The sequence below is a fragment of the Globicephala melas genome, chromosome 2 (genome assembly GCF_963455315.2).
Source record: "Globicephala melas chromosome 2, mGloMel1.2, whole genome shotgun sequence".
Lineage (NCBI taxonomy): Eukaryota > Metazoa > Chordata > Mammalia > Artiodactyla > Delphinidae > Globicephala > Globicephala melas.
In genome coordinates, this window is record NC_083315.2 from 119955017 (window position 1) to 119977849 (window position 22833).

The 22833-nt window shown below is 34.8% G+C and overlaps 1 protein-coding gene across 5 annotated transcripts in view; it reads left to right on the forward strand.

Moving 5' to 3' along the window:
• The window catches only part of LRFN5 (leucine rich repeat and fibronectin type III domain containing 5), a 258215-nt gene that overhangs the window by 7070 nt on the left and 228312 nt on the right, over positions 1-22833 (forward strand). The window lies entirely within an intron of this gene.

Consider the following 22833-nt stretch of genomic DNA (forward strand, 5'->3'; position numbering starts at 1 on the left):
CAATTAGTTCAATAGATACTCAATTAGAACTAGTACACTTAATCAAGAGTTAGAAGCCAAAACAGTGCTGTTTACATTACTGTATTTTCACTTTGCCCTTTGTAGCTCTTTTAAGGAGTTGCTAAAGAGACCTAAAGGACATATATTAGTTGCTCTCCAGATTCTGTCACCCATGTTGACTTCTCATTTCCTGTCTTGAAGTAATCATGAATCTTAGTGGTATCACTTCCAAAGTTATGTTTGCATTAAAGTGATTTACTAGTGGAAACATATCAACTCTGTAACCATGAAAACTAACTTTCTTGTACCTTCTTTGGAAGTAAAGGCTGTGGTATTTTCTCAATAATTAGCTCTTTTTGTTATTTTTTCCCATGGTGTAAAAGTTAGGTTACCAAGTGATTTATGTGCACTTGTCTTATTAGTGCTAAAGCATTTGTATAGCAGCGTTAAAATGCATATACTTTATAGGGAAACATTGAACACTGAATTGAGTACTCAGGACATATGCTTTATTCTACATGGATAGAGTTATCATTATATCACTAATATTCACTAATGTATCACTAGTATTCACATATATTTTAATTTGAAATGCCTCATTTAACAGAAATATGCCTACCTTTAAATTGAAAATTTGGGGTTATTTATAGTAATTGTGTAGGACATTTGCCTTGTATTGACTCTTCAAATGTCAGGCACTTTGTCAACATGTAATTAGACATTGGATGCTGACCTCAAGAAACTTATTTTCTTAGTAACATGAAAGATATAAACAAGTGTATGGCTTGAAAATAACTGATATTTTAAAATTCTATTTTGATATTTTATGCTTTGTAGTAGGGAAGACAGAGGAAATCAGGAAATCGTAACTGTGTTTTGTGGACAATGGTATTGCACAGTGGTTAGAAGCATGAACTTTGGGATTTCATATACCTGTGTCTCAGACCTGTATAACCTTGAGCGAGTCTTATAACCTGTCTGAGTCTTAGTGTCCTCACTTCTAAATGAAGCTAATAATAAAAGACACTTAGCTGTAGTCATCATCATCATCACCATCATCATTATCATCTCATCATTAGCTATCATGAGGGTAAAGGAGAAAACTAAAAGAAGTGGTAATTGAATGACTTCAAAGCCTATTCTTGGGGCCATAGATGCTCAGGATTCCAGGGAATGCTAAAGGTCATCCAAACCAGGGGTCGTGCAGTCCAGTGTGCTCAGAGATCAAGCAGAAGATGTAAAGCAGGAAATCTGGCTGGCTTTAAGAAATTGTAGGCTGTAGGATCTCTGTTATACTGGAGAGTGCCTGACTTACCCAAGACATTCAAATTTAAATTTATTTTAACCCCTGATGAGTTTGGCATTATGAAACTTCTGAGTTATTCTGACATCCATTCTATCTTAAATTTTTTGGAAAGCATTCCTGCCATGTGGTCATCTTGACTCAGCTTGGATACCTTCAGTGATTCCCAAAATTACTCCATATAAAGTAGATTATTCCAATTTGTATAGTCTTATCATAAAATTCCTTTTTGGGATTGAGCCCAAAATCTGGTATCCTGTGGCTTCTGATTAATTTTAATATGGGAGGAGAGACACACAATAAGTCTAATTCCCAGTAACAGTACCTCAAATATTTAAACTCAGTTACTCAAGATCCCTAACCGACAATTGCTCTGCTTATGATTAAACATAACTTGACCTGAACAGGTTTGGGACAGTTTTCTACGTGTCATGATTTCAAGCCTTTTACCTTTTACACTCAGTAAATTTTAGCTATCATAAATCTTCATCATTACCCTCTTTGAGATAGGCTCCAGTTTGTTTTCTTGCTTCTTACTGAATTATGTTACCAGCACCAACAAGCCCTGTGGGTCTACTAGCGTAGAGTTGAGCAGGGCCATTGTTTCCTTACTCTTGACACTGGAGAAAGTCAGGTACATGCAGTAATCCTCCATCTAGCACTCCTGTCAGATATTACTGTTTGATCAATGACTTCTTCCCTTTTGAGCCTGGACAAGTCTTGAACATGTATCTCTAAGATGCTACGACTTGTCAATTCAAGTTTTGTCACAAGATTTAAAGTATTTGCCATTCTGAGTCTAGGCACTAGTAAAGATGCCTGAGACCACACTTTCAACATTCATATCACATGATTTGCTCCTAGTGCTCAAATTAATTAAATCTTCTCCACTAAATATTGAGACAAGTAACATAAATTTCAGTGTTGGTGTTCATAATATATACGAGAAACAATGGAATGGAGTAAGACAAGGTGGATTTTCACCTCGCCCTAACTTTATGGGTTGGCTCTCTGATTTAGACAAGAATGATTCAAGGCCCGTTCTTTCATCCATTTACCAAATATTTCTTCATTATTTAATTCATGCTTTGATACTCTGCTAGCCATTTCTCCTTTGAGACACAAAAGCCCAAATGGCATAGATACCACTCTGGGAAGCTGAAATCTCAAGTGAGGAACACATATTCTTTCAGTGAGGTAGCCCTAGGCCCGAGTCAGTCTTGATGGTATTCTCATATCTCTGCCTCTTAACTTACCCTTAAACCTAGATGATGTTGATTTCTAGTATATTTACTAACTTAATTTGTGTTACCTCCTCCATTATTGAATAAAGTCCATGTTTAGGCTCCTAGTAGTTTCCCCAGCCTTCATATGAGGTCACCTCCTAATTTCCAACAAAGGGAAAATTATTTGAATACAAAAGGAAATAGTCAAACTCCCTTTATCTGGTATCCTTGTAGAATGAGTCTTCTCCTTCTTGACCATTCTCCATGGTCTTGAATGTTATTCTTTTGAGGCATCATATTTAGAAATGCTTTTTTTAGATGTTTACTTTTAATGGAAATGCTGATAGTTATTAAAATTAACACACTAATTCTGAATATAGTTAACCTTTTCTTAATGACTTCATGTCTTCATTGTATATGTTGGTGATTGCAGAAAGCCCTTGGGGACCAGCCCATGACATGTTTAAGGCAGCTTATACTGATATTAAATTTTCCCCAACTTCTTTTCCTTCCCTTTATCTTCTGTGTATGATTAAAAACATTTTTTTCTTTGTTCTCATATAGCTAACATTTTTTTTCAGTGGGTCTGTTTTCCTTTTTAACGGACTGATTGGAAATTTATTGACAGAGTGGTAAGATTATTAGCTGTTTTTGTAAAATAGAGCCTGAGGATGACTAAAATTCTAAGATCCTCTCTATTGAGGAAAGCACATGAGTTTTCCTCCATGTACTATGTGGAAAGCACTGAAAGATGCTAATGTCTCCATGTACTATGTGGAAAGCACTGAAAGATGCTAATGTATCTTGCATAATATATGATTAGATGATGATGATGATGGTGAACAGGATCATCATCGTCATCATCACTTTCTGAGAATGTCCTTTGCGTACAGTGTTGGTTTTTACTTTCTTCTAATCCATGAAATAACCTTCAGCTTAGGCATGATTGTATACATTTATAGAGGAGCAAGTTTGAGGCTGAGGACAGTTTCCTTGTCCATGATTATATGACTAACAGACAATAGGGCTAGAATTCAAATACAAATATTTCTGATTCTAAAGAAGATGCTATATTTGCTATATGTAGATTTCCCTTTTCTCCTATCTCTTAAAGCTGTTTTTTGTTTATTATTATATAAATGTGTTTTTAACCTCTTTCAAGGATGCTGGCTATCTTCCGAATATGCATCTTATTCTCAATTTCTTTTCCCTTTATTGTACTCTATGAATTGCCATGTTTCATATCTGGAGGTTTTTGAAAGACTTTATGGTTATCCATTAGGGGATTCTCTAGCTGTTTGCATTGAGAAGGGAATGTTTGGTCCTGAGTCTGGAATATAAGTATATAATAATAATAATAATTATTATTTTTTGCTAAACAAGACTGTGTGATTTTGGGTGATTTACTCAATTCCCAATTCCCATCTGCAAAAGGGACTTGCAAGCCATTATAAACTGCCTGGTACATCTAGGTAATTAATAAAAAATTGTTCCCTTTAGTGCTTTTCCTAGTATAGAAGAATCAGAAAATTCTGTGAAATGTTAGGACTGGATGGAACTTGGAGATCACTCTGTTTATCATTAAAACTTTTGCATGTGTCTAATTGTGCTTTACATTCCACTTGCCTCTGTGTGCAGGCTGCTGTTGCAATACTTAATGAGTGCTTCAGGCTTTAGCCCCAGATACCCCCTCCCTTTGGGACGGGGTCAGAAAAAAGTCAAATAACAAATTCATGTCTTCACCTTGTATCCAAATTTCTGTGCATTATTTCAGTGACAGAGGGGCCTGACATTAGCCAAAATCTGATACTTAATTCTTGGTGTATCTGTTGGCAGAATGGACCATTTCTAGAGAAAGCCCTGTGGTCTGTTCCCATCTGTGATTTACGTTCTTACCTCCCTTGATGAATTCAGAATAACCACAAATCCATTGCAGGTCTTCCGATTGAGAGTAGATGTCTGTTTACCTTCCCCTTGAATCTGGATTGGCCTTGCAACTTGCTTTGAACAATAGTTGTGGCAGAAGTAATGTGGTGTAACTTCCAAGCCAAATCCTCTAGAGACCATGTATCCTTCACTCTTAACCTTCTGGAGAAATGTTAATATCATGCGAAGAAGCCTGGGAACCCCTGCTGTAGGTAAATGGCCCAAGTGATCTCTAGCACCAATGGCAAGACATACTAATGAGGCCATCTTACACCATCCAGATACAATTAAGCTTCCAAGTAATTATAGTAACATCATGAGTGATCACAGGTGAGAGTAGCAGAAGAACCTGCTCCAGTTGATGGTTGGAAAAGATAACTGAGACAACTACCACCCGCCTCCCACCCGCCTGCCTTGGGTGATGGGACATAGCCAGCCACCATGCCTATTTTGGAAAACAACCCTGCCTCCTTTTTTTTTTTAATTCTTTCAACAGATATTTGTTAAATATCTACTATATTCAGGCATGCTGCCCCTCCCTCTCTGGATTCATGGATTTTTTTTTCCCTCCTTTTTTTTTTTTTTTTCTTGCGGTACGCGGGCCTCTCACTGTTGTGGCCTCTCCCGTTGCGGAGCACAGGCTCCGGATGCGCAGGCTCAGCGGCCATGGCTCACGGGCCCAGCCGCTCCGCGGCATGTGGGATCCTCCTGGACCGGGCACGAACCCATGTCCCCTGCATCGGCAGGCGGACTCTCAACCACTGTGCCGCCAGGGAAGCCCTGGATTCATGGATTTTTGAAGAACAGTATATTTTTTTCTTAAGCCGTTGGAAGTATTGGCGGATTCCTCAAATGCCTCAAGTTTCATCAGATTGATTTTTCCTAAGATGGATGAATGTATGTGAGAATTAATTTTGATTTGCCTGTTTTCTATTATAGCCACTTATCACCTGCCTTAGAGAAGCTTCCATGAAAAGGTTGTCTTCTTATGCTAGGGATCATGCTAGTCACCTAAAGCACGAGGGAGAATTTGTCTTTGTTTCTTCAAGTTACCTTTGGGCTTGGTTTGGTTCAGAGTGACATTTTGTTATTTCTCCAAGATTTCATTTTACCTTCTAATTATGTTTTAGTGATTCATATTTACTATTCATTTCTTCTGTAAATTAAATCTAGATTGCACAATTACTTTATTCTGGAACTTCATATACACCTCATTTTATTTAATAATGTTCTCATTTATGTATCAAATTACTCTACAGGAATTTGATATACTGTTATAGATATAATAAGGTGCAGAGTATAGGCCATGGGGCAGTGCAATTATAATGGTTTTCTAGCTTTCTGATTACTATTTATTTGCAAAAAAGACAATTACAAAAAGAATAAAGTCAAATGCAATGTTTTTACTTTTGGTAAAAGAGATACATTTGTTGGGGGGGGTGCATGAGAATGCGTATCACATTCACCTCAGTATTTTCTACAAAGATGTTTTGTTATGGATTTGAAAGTCTCCCTGGAATGTGTGGAATATGAAATATTTTATTTACATTTTCTTTCTCCTGTATCTTACTGTGATTTTAAAGTTTAATATAAGATAGGTAATATATGTTGTGCTAATCATTTGAAATTTCTGCTTGTGAATTCTAAAATAACCAAGTACCTATTCTATTTGCTACTTGTTGCAATATACATTAAAGTTGAATTTTTTAGCATGGTAGTATCAATTTCCTCATCTGTAAATGGGGCGAATGTTGACCTCCCACGGCCTACTGTGAGGAATAATGCATTCCCAGCACTTCACACATTAACTGGCAAATGATGGAATGCTCAAACAGCACTAGCAAAATATATGTCCTTGTATTTTATATATCAGAGTGTAATATTTGGTTTGAGTAGATTGTCAGCTTGCAAACATCTTTCTATTTTACTTTGTTGAGGTCCCAAATTGAAGGAATCTTCTAAGATAATATCAGGCAATACTTTGCTTCCCATTTGAAAGCAGAAGTTTTTTAAAAAAAATATTAACAAAAAAGCAAACTTTCATATAGATCTAGAATAAGTATTGTTAAACTAGCTGGAATAATATTTTAAGAGAAACATCTCAAATAATGTATGGTAGAACATGATTAGGAAAACTTAAGATAATTATTTTACCACTTATCTAATAGGCACAACCAATGCAAGTTGTTTAGAGTTTTAAAATTATACAATTTGGGGGAGCTTGTGAGGAGAAAAATATATAAAATTACAAACCCAAAAGTTAGATAAAGTATCTTGTACGGGGCCTGTGTGTGTAACACTGGCTTTGTGGCCTATCTGCTTTTCTTATTAAGGACATGTTCAATGAATTCAGGAGAAAATTAGTAACTTTCTTTTTATTTTCCTGATTAGGAAACTTGATTTTGTGGTTGTTTAGACTAATTTGTGCTGAGAAATTTTTAAACTCATGGTAGCCTCTTTGATAGTTCTAGTACTTCTTCAAATATATTTTTATTAATTGAAAATTGAAATATTTATCTACGTAGCCGTATGACTATATGACTGTAGCACTTCTTGTTTTATTGGGATCAAAATAAATGGAGAAATCCATATGTGTAATTGGTGACCAAATTTTTCCAGTGATGTTGGAGAAATAGTTTATTCAATTTGAGGTGATGTCTATAGCATTACAATTGATAACATGGAAAAAATAATTATCTCTAAAGTATATTCAAAAAAGAAGCAGATTCTAGGCAATATTTGAGGAAAATAGAGAATTTCAGTGAAATCATGCTTGGTACAAAATGTGCACTCAGGAGGTGTTGTTTGAAAATTGATATGTACATTAATTAATAAATATTTGTTTTGGAATGTGGCTCTATAGCACAAAAATTTATTTTTCTAAAATAATGGGAAGAAATTAGTTTCATTTTTATAGTCATTTCCTGTAAATTGTTATTTACACTTTAATGTTATGAAAAAGAAAAAAATCACTATTTTTGAAATATTAAAAAAAGCAGCCCTTGAAAAAAATGTAATGTCATTCTTAAGATTTTCCCTATCTTGTCTGTCGACATATTCCCTCTACAAAATACAGTCCATACAGGGAATGAGAAGTATCAACTCTTTCAAACTGATTCAAAGCACATAGTACAAAATTTTCCTTGATGGGGTAATAGGTTTTGTGGGAATCTGTGCTTCTTGGATGTAGAGAGAGTCCATGTGAGCTGTGTGTAAATGGAGTTAGTACTCATTCTTGCTGAATTAGTACTGTCAGTAACAATTTGAAGACATGATTTGCCACTGTAAGTTGAAATCATGTGTTGATTATATAGCAATCCAAGGAGGAGAGACCTGCAGGTGAAAGAGTGAGACAAACAGAGTGATAGGAGGATCCAAAGCTTGTTAGAGTTCAGGCTGTTTCATCAGCATTCTTCAGCATAAGATTTTTGGTTTCAGCACCTTAAGTTAAGGCTGGAAAACAGGGTTGTGTCACTTGGGACTCATTTAGCTGCAAGTGGAAAACCCAACCCACACTGGCTCAAGCATCTAAGGAATTTCTTGGTTCATACAACCAATAGCCTTAAGCAGGGTTATCTTCAGGTATAGCTTGATTCAGGATTAAAATAGCTGAAAAATGTGGATCCCACTTTCGGCTCTATTTTCTCTCTATTAATCCCTTCTCAGATTTGAAAGGGTGGATTACCTTAGCTTCATATCATCACACTGTGAAGTTGAAGTTCAAAGGTAGAAGGAGCAGGACAAGAAAGAGGGAGGGAAGTCAGGGGTAGATAAGGGAGAAGAGCAAGGAGAAAGGGTGGGAAGGAAGAAGGAAGAGGAATTGCTTCCTGACAATCTGAATAAGGTCCTTTAACTGGTTGTTTTCAACCCTGGTTGTTTGACTTGCATCCTGTTAACATCTCTGAAATTGGAACTTGGTTAGAAGGAGTCAGATCACTGCTTGTTTCATTTACTTCTTCCTTCCTCCTATATTCCCTTCCTTCTTCCATGCTTCCCTCCTTTCCTTTCTTTCAGAATTATTTTACATGGAAAGCCCCTCTCCTGTCCTCCATGTGAAATTCAAAAGCCCATACAGCTTTAGAGAAATTTTAATATTTGGCTTTGATAATCAGTGTTTCATGCTATAGGGGAAGAAGTAGTTTTTCCTCTGCTCCTCTAAGTTCGTGGCTGAGACCACCCTGTAATAAATAAAAACATTAACAGGATAAAAACAAACAGAAATTTAATGACATGTATACATCCTATATACATGGACAATACCCAGGAAAAATGAGTAACTCCCCTAAATGGCCCAAGCCGTCACCTCAAAGACCATCTTTAGCTAAAGACAAAAGATTTTGGAGGGAGGAGGCCAGTTATGGGAGATTATCGGGCAAAGCACAGTAAACAAGGATATGGTTGTTATGTAGATCTAAGTTGGCACCTTCTCCATTGATAAATTTTTAGAGATTCAGTCGCCCTCCTCTTCCTTCCTGGTACAGAGAGGGAGACACTCTTACAGGTGGATATTTTCTTCCTAAATGTAAAATGTCTCTTACTAAAGGGTAACTTCTAGGTATTCAGAGCTTTTCCTATGTCTGCCGTTTCTTAAAATAATAAACCAAGAATAAACTTTTATGCCAAAGAGGCATATTTTGGGGTGGCATATTCTGCTCCCCTTCACTGCTTTAAGATTTCTTAGCAAGTTTTGTTATTTTGGGGGAATTTAAAGTTGTAAAGCCCCAGACTTACTGTGAAAATCTTTGAAATGAGTGGGTCTAATAGAATTTACCTACAAAGAAAATTGCATCTGTATCATTGAGAGGTTAAATAACACATTATTTGAATAAGACAAGCTTCATCTTACTATAATAGAACAGTAAGTGGCTATTTGAGTATACACTCACACACACGTATCCACATAAGCTTATTTATTTTTATCAAATTCTAAGTCTTCATTAATAAGCATGCTGTATATTGTACTATTTGTAATTATCGCACTTTAAAGAAGATTGTAAATAATTTCTAAGCTAAATGGTTTTGGAAAAATAATATTTTATTCAATTTTGAAATAAAGTTTAGTAAAATTATAAAAGAGAAAATGATAATGAATGAATTTAAATATAATTAAAATAAAGTCTCAGGTAGCTTCTTTTTCTCTTTGTAAAACAGCTGTTGTACAAATGCTGAATAATTGTTGAAGCTTTTGCATTCGTTTTCATAATCTGTCTTTCAGCCTTCTGAAGGGTAGCATTCTTCATTATGATTTAACCATTTTTTGAAGCCGTACTCTCTTCTTGATAGTACTGTCTCTCCCACTTCCTTTTTAACTCTCTACTATAATTTAATTTTAAGGTTATAGGTGATAATAATGAACTGTTGTAACTGGGATAGACCATCATTTTGTATTGACTTTCCAGTGTGATTTCAGTTGAAGGAAGCAAGTAATAAAGCCCTGGCATGGGGTGACCTGGGTCAGTTTGAGAGCTTTTGCTTTAGCATCAGAGCAGCTCAGCTGTTAAAGTTCAGCCTCCCTGCCACCCCAAAGGCTCATCACAATTCCCACAGGACCATTCATTAAATGAAGCTTCCATTTGAGGAATAAAACAGACAAAAATAATGCCGGTGGGATTTTGAAAAATTTCTGTGTGTTTGAGTTCCTATTAAATGGCACATCGGAAAAGTAATCAAACACACTTGTGTTTTGTAGGGAGCACAAAGCGTAAGAGAGTTACTGTTGTGTGCACCCTCTATTAAGTGGTTTTAATAATTAATTTTCAGTGTCTTTGTTATAAAACCCATGAAGAAATTTTTAAAAATGTAGCCCTGACTGTTTAGCCTGAATTGATAACTATAGGCAATCTCTACCCATATTTCTATTATATTTTAATTGCACTGGGCAGGCTCCTTAAGGTATCATCCATTCTTTAAAATTTGGATAGTTACCTTCATTTTAGCTTACTTCAACATAGTGGCGATGGAATCATTCCTTCCACAGTCAACTTTTGGTCAGAATACTCTAAAATTAATTATAGTGAAATGATAATTCTGCATTCTTCATTGGAAGGAAGCTGGTGGCAACCTCTGAAGAAAATGCAGTGTGGTTAGCCAATGTTCCTGTTTCTTCTAGTGTAATGTAACTAGTTTAATCAATTACATATGCAACAATAAGTTCCTGAATTACCAAGAAGGAAATGTTTCCTGGCAACTATATATAAGGCATTTTGATGTCAAATACCTCGAGCTTCAGCTATCCAGAGTTTGAAGTAACTTCTGTCCCTTACTTCACAATGGGTAGCACATAATCCATATATTTTACTACCTACGCATACTTTAGAATATTTAGTCTTTTAAGTATAGTCCAAGACATTGCACTTTAATCAATGTGGATTGAAATTTGAATGACTGGTTAGGTTTCCTGCAATTAGTCTTTTTGTGGAAGTATCGTTGCTATTATTTAATTAAAATTGACAATAGATTGTTCATAATAGTGAACAAGGAGGATATACTGTAATGTAACATCATATCATTTGCAGTCTCTTCAGGTGATTCTACAGAGGGGAAAAACATTGAGCTGGAAGGTTATCAGCAAAAATAGAATATAGCAAGAGAGTTAAAAATAGTACTGTCTTCCCTGTCTTTTTCAATCCAAGTAGAGCACTCATTGTATGATACTGCACCAAATCTGCAAAGTGCTTTAAAGAGTCACTTTTAATTGAGGTAACCCTGAGCTTTTTGAAGTGTAACCAGTGACAGACTAAAAGGGACATTTTGATTAAGCAGTGGTTAAATTATGAAATACTGTTACTCTACATCACTGCTGGGAACCTTAATTGGTGTGAGGAGTCTAACGAAAGGAACAAGTACAACAACAAAGCAGAAACAAATAAATAAATGAATCATAGTACCTTTTTATATCAGTTCTCTCACAGTTCACACACAGAAAAAAAAAGACTTGTAGTTTTTTCATTCCATTTTTTTTTGTTCTTTTGTTTGAATCAATAGAGAATGCCCCTACTGATTTTTTTCCCCTTTTCTTTGTCTTAGTTCTTTAAAAATTGACTAGTTGGGCTTCCCTGGTGGCGCAGTGGTTGAGAGTCTGCCTGCCGATGCAGGGGACACGGGTTTGCGCCCCGGTCCGGGAAGATCCCACATGCCTCGGAGCGGCTGGGCCCGTGAGCCATGGCCGCTGAGCCTGCGCGTCCGGAGCCTGTGATCCACAACGGGAGAGACCACAACAGTGAGAGGCCCACATACCGCAAAAAAAAAAAAATTGACTAATTGCAGACAAAAGATCTTAATTACAGGTTAATCAGTTGCCAGTTTAATTGTTAATGAATCAACTCTAAGGATTTATTTCTTGCTAGCATTTTCATTCATATTTTTCTAAGATACAGATTGCTTTGTAATCTTCATCATGATTAAGTGATGGATATTTAGAGATGCATTAATGAACCAGAGAGAATAGTACAGACTGCTTTTTGCTATAGAGTACTCTGTAGTGTACTCCCACATTGTTAAATGTTAAACAGGATCAAGGTATGGCCTTGAAATTTGTCTCATAGATATAGTTATACAAGAAATATATAAGAAAGTTAATTGCAATATGAATTATAATAGCAAAAATATATTTTACAAAATACTATATAACCTAAGTATTTATCAATAGTAAGCAGGTTTCTTGACAGAATATTTGCTTCTCTTTAAATAAATGAAATAGATCTATATATGTTGATAAAGAAAGCTGTCCAAAATATATGGCTACATAAGAGTGGAAGTTATGGTGACTATAATGTTATCCTCTTTGTACGTATGTAAAAATAGACATACACATATGCAGATGTATATATGTAAAATATGCATGCATATATGCAGATGTATGTATGTTTAAAATGTACATACATATATGTAGATGTATATGTATCTAAAATATACATTCACATGTGCAGATACACATAAATGCATATTTATGAATTAACATTCTTGGAATGATACCTATACACAAAAAGTAGGTGGTGGTTCCCCCTGGGTGATTTTCAATATTATCCTTTTATGGTGTTTGAAACTTTTTATCACATACACTTAATGATTTATAATAATTACAAGCTTAAATATAAAGTTTTAATAGCCATTACTACTACAGATCAAATAAAATTAAAAAGGAATATTTATAAATGATGAAATGCCACTATATGCTAAACTTATACTATTGAATGTTTATATGTCAAAACATCAATGATATTACAAATTTATTTTCTATTAATGAATTTCAGAAATTTAGCAACCCAGCTTATCTAGAATGTTGATTACACTGTGTAAAACAAACTCAATGTATGGTTCTTAGTGGGAATCTCACTAACAGTATGAAATGCCAAAAACATTCAGTTGCTTCAGTGTTTCAGCTCTGCCTTATATTATTACAGTTTTGGGAAGAAAGTATCTATAAAACCTAGACATTTAATTTAACCTAAAATAGTAGGAAACTTTGACTTCCACCCTAAAGGAATTTCAGTCTGGGCTCTATTTAAGTCTATAGCTTCATGTTCCTGGAGATAGAAATTTTGAGTGTTTGGTGCTTGTTTGCATCAGACTCCAGTGCAGTGTTTGTCATGTAGATGAATGATTGCATCATTAAATTTAAAAAAATTTTTTTTTCTATAATCTTAATGTAGTTTGAAAATAAACTGTTTTCTAATTTACTCCAATTTATTTATTTTTTAATTTCAGTATCATTGATTTATAATATCAGTGATTAAGTTATATATATTCTTTATAAATATATATATATATTTTTTGTGGTATATATATATTTTTCTGATTATTTTCCATTATAGGTTATTATAAAATATTGACTATAGCTCCCTGTGCTATGCAGTAGGTCCTTGTTGGTTATCTATTTATACGTAGTAGTGTGTATATGTTAATCCTGTCCTCCTAATTTCTCTCTCCCCTCCTTCCCCTTTGCTAACCATAAGTTTGTTTTCTATGTCTGTGGGTCTATTTCTGTTTTGTAAATAAGTTCATTTGTATCATTTTCCTCTAGATTCCACATAAGTGATACCATATGATATTTATCTTTCTCTGTCTGGCTTACTTCATTTAGTATAATAATCTCTAGGTCCATCCATGTTGCAACCAATGGCATTATTTCATTCTTTTTTATGGCTGAGTAATATTCCATTGTATATATATCTCACATGTTCTTTATACATCTGTTGATGTACATTTAAGTTGCTTCCATTTTATTAAGCAAATAAACAAAACAAAATTAAAGGAGACAGGAGGTCCTGCTAGGAGACCAGTCTAGAATATTGATAATGGAAACTAAAAGTGCCACTAAGTTCCACATTAACAGAGATAAAAGTTTTATTTGGATTTTGTACAGAAGAATGAAGTTAAACTTTTGAAAATTATTTTATCTCATATTTAACAAAAGTATATTTATAACTATGCATATTCCTAGAGCAAAAGAAACGCTCAAATCTTATCATTCCTCTGCACGTTTTCAAACAATATTGATCAAGAGCAGAAAAGAATAGTTTTTACTTCACAGTTACCTTTCACAGCAGAACTCCAAGGATGTTAATTTTTTAATAATTTATTTTCCACTTTTTTATTGACATAATTCACATACCATATATATGTCACCTTTTTAAAGTGTACAGTTTAGTAACTTTTAGTTAATCATAGGTTGTGCAACCATTGTTATTATCTAATTCTAGAAATTTTTCATCTCCTTCAAAAGAAAATCCATACTCATTAGCAATCACTCCCCTTGCCCCCTCCCAGGAGGTTAATTCTGGGGATAAAAAAACCCGAGGAAAATAAAAACAGAAGAAAAGTACACACACACACAAACTAAGGCTTTAAAAATATAATATTCCCAAGGGCCTTTCTTAATTTTTTCGATAAGTAAACCAATTTATTTTGAAGCATCTTGCAGATATTTTTTCATTTATCACGTGGTTTCATTCTGCCAGATCATTTTCAGGAGCTATGCTTTTGATTCTAGTGGTTATTCAACATCATTTTCATTGACTTCATGAAATTCTAATTTTTATAAATGAAATAAAATAAATTTATAATGCAGTACATTTATAATGCAAAAGTGATGATAAAGAAGTAGACAACATGGTCAAAGACATAGCTATTTTTATATTGATCTATCTGACCATCTATCTATACTAGTGTTAAGTGGAGAGAGATATTTGAATGGAGTTAATATTTATATAAGTGAATATTCATTAGTGAATATTGTCTCGTAGTGACACTTTTTGCTGTTTTAAACAACCTTGTAATTTCAGAGACTTGAGGAAAGAATACTAGATTAAAAGCCTCTATGTATGTCACTTGAAATTATATATATTTTCCCCCTCTCGAGAGAGAAACAAATATACTTAAAGTTTCCATTTGTGAAATCTATGATTGTGAGTATTGCATTATAAGAATTAATTTTACTCATTACAGATAAAAAATTAATATTTTCTCAGTATTTAACATTCTAGGTTTTAGTGATACTTATCTGATTACTTATTTCAAAGTTGCTGAGTTAATATTTGTTGCAAAAAAGGTCTGTGCACTATGCCGGGACTGTTCTGTCAAAGGTGAAGCTTATCTGGTCTCCCACCTCTGGATTGCTGAATCTTGACTATAAGTTTAAGTTCCTTTTTAGCTCTCATTTCTTCTTAACAATATCTCACTTTTTCTCACTAAGGCCTCCATGAAACCATTTATTAGAGTGGATAAAGGAAACAATTCTCTTCTTCTGTTGTCAGGTGCTACATCTTTAATTCACTGACTGATTCATAAATATATATTGATAACATTCTACATTTACTAGAAGTAGTAGTAGGATCTAAAGAGTCAGCAATAAACAAGAGAAATAGTATTGTTGCCTGTGTTGAATGTACAGAGTAGCAGGGAGAAGGATACTCAGGAATTCATGGATTCAATTTGTCTGATACTGGTATTTGCATGAAAGAAATAGAGTTGCTTCACATGTGTGAGGACTGTTATGACAGGAAGTTCAGTGCACTCTGGGAACATGTAAGGTGGGATCCCATCCATCAGGCTCACTGTCTTATGGGTCTTAGCCCTTGCTCCCTAGGTATGAATGATGGCACATGCTGGACTAGCTTGTTACGTCTGGGCTGCTGTTCTGACTTGTAAATTCTCATTTAGTCTGTAAACTAGTAAAATTCAAATGACTAGATTCATCACCAGCTGGTTTTGTAAAAAATGTATTTACAGGAATATATATATACAAAATATATATATTATATCTATATGTTGAAGATGCCATGTGTCTCTGTATTTGCAAAAAGATACTTTCTGCAGTTATTCATGAAGTCTGAGGATTTTCCTGCTTTTCTTTCTATTTTAGATAAAATAGACTGCTCTGGCTCAAGTACTGGCTTGAAATTTATTTGAAGAGTATTTCCCATTAATTAAAAACTTACTACTCTATGGTAGTTTCTTATATTACACCCTCAGATAATTTATCCAACAACAGAAGCCTGGAGTTTTACTGTTCAATCAACTTTGTGATCACTTATTGGTGGGCTACGCTTCCATGCTGCTTTATGGCCTTGAAAGACTTCCCTGTTATTTGTAAAATAATTACATTGTTTTACTTCAGCTCACTCCACAGCTAGAGTTTCCTGCACGTTATTTAGGTGAAATAAACACCTTTTTATTTCTTTATTTCTCTGAATGGACTTTCCTAATTCTAGTCAGTACAGCTGGCATAAGATCCTGTCCAAGTATTGCTGAACTATTTATAGAGTTCTCTACACATACTAAGCTCTTTCATGTTTCTATGTCTTTGATTTTGCCTTTCCTTCTGCCTAAAATATCATTTTCTCATCATCCTCAAATTGTTTATCCAACAGTATTTCCAGAATCTCCTTCTGGGGAAGGCTTCTCTGATGCCTCAAAGTTGAGGATCTCATCACATTTTTGTTCCCATGCTGCCCTCATATCATAAGTCCTAGGGAGGTGTCAGGTGGGTTTCCATGTTTCTGTGCAATGTAGCTTTGTATTGTACAGATTCCGTCCCAAGATCTTTGAGCAGAGGTTTTTCTGAGAATTTTGCTTTTCTATATAGTGGCCATTCGGTATCAGAGCATTTTCTCCCATCATATCACGTTGTAGTTCAATCATTCACTTATCCTTCTTTTCACATATACTAGATAGACTTTGATGCCTTTGGCATATTTAACATATTTTTACTTTTTGTAATCCAAATACCTAGAATAGTATTTGAAATTACTGAATTGATTTATTGAATTATTGAAATGAAGTACTCATTTATGTGTAAAAGCAGTAGTGGTGACACAAAAGAAGGCAACAGTTTTCTCAGAGATTTTTCCCAAGCTTGTTGATATTAAGCTAAAGATTTACTGCAGAGTAATATTTGAAGACCTTTTCTCAATAAAGAAATACTGGAGAGAACTAGAAATGACCTATATACACATCTTGAATAAAATTACAGAAAAATTTTTCTCTGAGTTAAATCAGTTTAAGGCAATAGCTTCTTTCAGATATATAATTATCATTCTGAATTGGCTGTTAGATCATGTAAATTCAGTAAATACTATAAATGTTTATCACTTCAAAATTATAATTTGAATTATTGATCCTTTTCAGGGATTTCTGAAGGCTACTTTTGAGAAATATATGGATTTAAGATGGATCACTTTATATTCTTCCCATTTGTTTAATGAGACCATATATTCTCAGAACCTAGAAATTCTAATTTCATGGTGTATATTATATAGTATAGCTATGATTTATTTGCTGCTAATTCAGATGTACAGTAATCAAATAGTGATAAGAGCCTCGTTTCTTTGAAAGCATTTGCATCATATACTTTTGAGGGGACATGAGTGGAAACAGATAATTTTCTTTGACAGTAGGATATCTTAGTCATATAAGACATACCCCTGCTTCAATCACTGGACATATATTTCTCTACTTGGGTTTTCTTTTGTCATTTAAAAAAGTATATTAATTACATACCTTGTATTTTCTTGGGATTTTTCCTTTGATGTTTGATACTATATCTTCTATAGTAAAGACCTTTACTCTTAATTCATTGACATTAACTGGAAGACAAATTAGAATCTGAAAGTCTTTTCTGACTTGTCAAATGTTGGAGTGAGTTAGGTTGGAATGGTTCATATAAAGCTGTAAACTCTCTACTTATAGTCTTTCCTCTTTTAATCCGTACTATATTCCTGCAAGATAAATCTTCCTAACGAGCTTCAGTCATGTATTTTCCCTACTCAAAAACTTCCAGAGGTCCCTCGTCGCTTATTAAATTAAATTCAAACTTGCTCTCTGACATTCATGGCCCTCAGATCCCAATAAGATCCAGCCTCTAGTCTCAACTATGACTACTCCTCCGTTCACGCTGCATACAACAGTAAAACTGAATTATTTTGCTCTCACAGACTCTGTTGCCTTTTTTCCCCACTCTGTATTTCCTTGGGCTTATTCTTCCTGGAGCACTTGCTCTTGTATCATTTCTGACTGTTCAAATTCAACTGATACTTCAGAACCCATTTCAGAACTCCATGACTGTAAGAAGCCTCTGCTGATTTATTTATTCAACAAATATTTATCTACTAGGCATCAGTCAAGGACACAATGAGTGAAAAAGTTAAAATCCCTATTATCATAAGCTTATTTATTGGGCAGAGGTGTTTGACAATAAATAAATAAATAAAAATATAAAATATTAGGCAATGATAACTGCTATGAAGGAAAATATTGAAAATACCATATGGGGTGTGGAATCGGGAAGGACGGCTTCCACATGTCCTTTCAGATGAGGAGACTTTTCAGAGACCTAAATAAGTGGGGGGATAAGTCATGAAGCTATCCAAGAGAAGAACAGAGATTGAAGGAATAGTGAGTTCAAGAACTCTGGGGGCAGCAGCAAGCTCCACATGTTTACAAAATAGTCAGGAGGAGCTGTGGCTAAAGAGGAGTGAGTGAGCAGAAGAGTCTCTATAACGGTGAGAGAGAAGTAAGTCCTGAGGGTCAGCCTAAAGACTTTGACTTTCAGATAGGAAGCCAAGGAGCGTTTTGAGGAGACATGACAGGAAGTGACTAATATTATAAAGTATCGCTCTGGCTGCTGCCTTTGAATAGACTGTAAGGACACAGGGAAAGCTAGGGAGCACAAAAGGCTATGCCCATCAAGATTTGATGGAGGATTGAACCATGGTTTTGGTATAGGAAGTGACTAGATTAAAAAGGATTCGTTTTGTAAAATAAAGAAGTATGTTTAAAAGGATAAGAAATCACAAAGAAAACAATTTGGAGAATTTTGGAAAATCTTTCTTCATCTTCAAAGCTACCATTACTTTTTCTTTTCTACAGTAATATCTTGTGCCACATACTTTACTAAGCCCTTTACTTTCATTATCCATATTTAAACCTCATAACAACCCTAGGAAGTGTGGGTATTATTATTGTTACATTTTTACATATGAGGTACTTGGAAGCAGAGAAGTTGAATTATAAGAGAATATCATGTATGTCTATCTCTCTGTATTCTTAGAGAAGAAAAATTATGACTGGCAATAAATACATCAGAATGTTAATAGTGTTAGATGAATAGGTATTTTTTTCTTTGTATTTATCTGCATCTCTTTTAAGAATACATGTTGATTTTCTTTTACTTATTTTAAAATTCCTATGCTTAGATGGCTAGGATATTACTTTCATAATCTGATAAACATTAAATGTGAAAATCATGCATTTTAACTCAATTTACCAAACTCTTCTCATTTTATAGTTGACAAAGTATGGGATTTGTACTCAGACTTGATTTCAAATTCTGTCACCTTGGGCAATTAATGTAGCCTCTCTGAACTATAATATCTCATCCGTAAACTAAAGCTAATAACCCCAAGGGTTCAGGCTTGTTTTCAGGACACAAGTGGATGACACTTTTAGGCACAATGTCTAAAACATAATAGAACACAATAAATGGTCACTATTATGATGTCACTATTGTGTCAGTTTTCAGGTTAAATTACTTAATTGATAAATAAGACAAAGGATGTACTACCACAATATATGTAAAATAATATAGCTGAAGTCCATCTGTATCTAATAAATTACTATGGAAATTAATTCCAGTTAAAAACTTTGCTTAATTTTTCAATTTCTTTCATACCCCAATATCGTGACTTGATTATAGACTTTTGTACTACTTTGGGGATGGTATTTATTTTCTTAATTTTTTTTGTATTTAACATATATTTATTTCCTTTTATTTTAAAATGCTTTAGGTACTTTTAAATAGGTTTGAATATGTTTAAATACTCAATTAAGGATCACTTTTAGATACTGGTTTTAGCGTGGGCCAGGGTGGTTTAGTGAAAAATTCCACTGATACCGGTTGCGAACAGACTTGACGTCAGTGTGGGTTCATTCTGCATTCATTTTTTAGGATTAGGTCCAATTCCATAAAAATTTTTGGAATTATGACATTTGTGTGGCAATGCCATGAGTGTAAGTTAAGATATTCCTTTATTCACTTACATTTTAAAAAGTCAAAAGTGTTCTCTGCAATTTTGTAAATGTTGCCTTCTGTAGTTAAGAATCTTTTAAAAAATTCATAAAATAAAAACTATTTACATGACGTAGAGAATAATGACCCCTAAAATAATGACATGGACCTCATCTTCCTAATATGCATGTATATATATAATATATACACGTATATATGTATGTAGCAATTTTTTTCCTGTCTTACAGCTAGCAGTCCAATGAACAGCTGTTAGATGCCAATTAGTGTGACTGAATTACATCTTTTCCTAGGGAGAGGAATGTGAAGAAATAGAAAATAATGTAATCTTCTCCACTGTGTTTCAAAATTATCAGTCCTACTTAACTATTGTTGTATTATTTACATTGTATTGGTTTGGCTTGCCTCTAAGTTCAGTTATTCCCATTGACTTTCACTCTTTTTTAATGTCACTGGATTTTTTGTATTCCAGTGATTGTTATAAAATAAACTCAGGATCACATTGTAATGATTCTCAATAAAACTAAGCAAAACTGGGTCCAGTGTGTGAAGGGCATCCACTATAATGAGCTCCACTACACTCACTCAGTTATAGATCTGTATGAATCTCCAATGCTTCTTACTTTTCTGAAATTAGATCTTTCAGCATCTCCTGCTAGATTAGAGATCATACTCATCTTTTTAACAGTACCAAAAAAGTGTCACTAAGTTGGGATGTTCTTCCAGCAATAGACCCATCCAGAGATATCCCTTTGTTTAATGCAGATTCTCCCCATGGAGTCTCCCGTCATTCAAGAAGCCATAAAGGCCAATAGCTTAATGCAAAGAAAGGGCATACAGTGCTGTTTTGGTCAGGTACTAGATCATCTGTACTTTAAGAGTGGAAGTAAAATAGTAGAATCATGTAATTGGGAGATAATGGATAATTTTTTAATCCCCTATGACATAGGTCCCCAACGTTTTTGGCACCAAGGACTGGTTTCCTGGAAGACAGTTTTTCCACAGGGCGGGGCAGGGGGATGGTTCAGGTGGTAATGCCAACGATGGGGAGCGATGGGGAGTGGCAGATGAAGCTTCGCTCGCTCACCCACCGAGCGCACACCTCCTGTGGTATGGCCCGGGGGCAGGGGGCGGGCGGTGTTGGGGACCCCTGCCCTATGAAACACTATCTGTATAGATAAAATTCCTGAGACACTGAAATATGAGACTTTCTTCTAGGGCATGATTAGCTATAATATATTTTGAAGACAGACTCTAGGAACTGTATGTTCCAGTATATAACTAAAGAGCCAGTGTTTAAATTGATCAAGGTGATCTGTTTCCTTTTAAGCTGTCGGATTTGGGTACATTTTCATCTTTATCATTTTCAGTTTTGATTGTCTGTGACATATTGAGAAATGTTTGAAAGTGAGTTTTATTATTTCACTTTTCTACCTATACTGGATCAAGACTCCCTTGAGTTATTGTTAAATGTGGTATATAATCCGACAGATGCATTACTGTACTCCCTTTAAGAAACTATTCACAAATAAGTATGAGTTGCTCCCAAATTACAAGTATAGAAGGGCAGCATGTTAATATTTTTATGATTTTAGGACCTAGAGAAGCGTTATTTTTGTTTCGCAGTGAAATTGGAACCCATTGCTTCCCAATAAATTATATTTTAAAGGTCAAAAACCATATTGAATTCTGAACATTGACTCAGATACATCCTTCAAATCCAAGAACCATTAGAATGCACCATGGTATTTTTTAAAGTGTCTTAATTTTCATAATTATTTTTAAGGACAAATACAAAACTTGCATATTCACAGGGCTCTATCGGCTAGTACATATAATTAACCTGAAAATTTATAAGCCAAAGAACCCAAATACTCAGGTGTCAAGATTTTGAGTCCAGTAAACTCTTGGTCCAAATAGGGGTTCATTTTGTGGGTCTCCCACCCTCTTCCTGACTGTGGGCATTTGCTCTGGCCTGTGCAGCCCCTCAGCACAGATCCATTGCATAGGCTGTAGAGACAAGGTGCTCAGGTTATGGTCATCAATTGGAGGTGTACCTCAGGCTGCTTAATTCCATGATTGCAATTAGGGAGATCTGCTCTCTGTTCACGTACTTTCAGCATCTTATGATAGTGGAATTATGAGGTTTTCAGCATGGCATGTTCAGATTTTTGTTTTGTTTTCTTTTAATCATATAACGCTTTAAAACTTCCAGAATTGGGATGGGGGAAGGGGCAGGAATTTTTTTTTTCCTTTTCCAAATCTGCTTTCTTCCTTTCTAAAGGAAAAAGAGTCTAATAATAATAATAATAACAAATCAAGAGACTCTAATTAGATTGAGATTCTGTCCATATTAGTCTCTTAATTCTTAAAGAGCTTCATTCTGAATTTGCATGCACTACCCTCAGCCTGCTATCCCAGCAAAGCCTCCAGGACTAGAATTATTCTGTTTACCCAGTTTGGGGTCTGTCTCAGTCAAGGGCCAGGCCTGCCTGGTGGCTCCATGTTATTCTTTTGCTCTGAGCTTTTTACACTTCATTTAGAGTTATTTGATATATAAGGTCACTTAGGTGTAAGGGAAAATTGCAGCCTGTGTCTAAGGGCAGGGATCAAAAGTGCAGATGCTGCTGGATTTGCATTTTTTATTGAGGACCCAGGGATATGATCACATTCTTCACAATGTCAAGAGAGTCTTTAGGACCTTTGTGGGTGGGATCAAATTGTCAAGTCAGTTCAACACCCTGAACATTTTCTCTCTGCCCAGAGTCTCCACTCTGGGTACCCAAAAAGGTTTCTTTCTCAAACATAAATTTGCGTTAGGGAATTTTTCCAGGTTTTGCTTCAAATCCAAATTC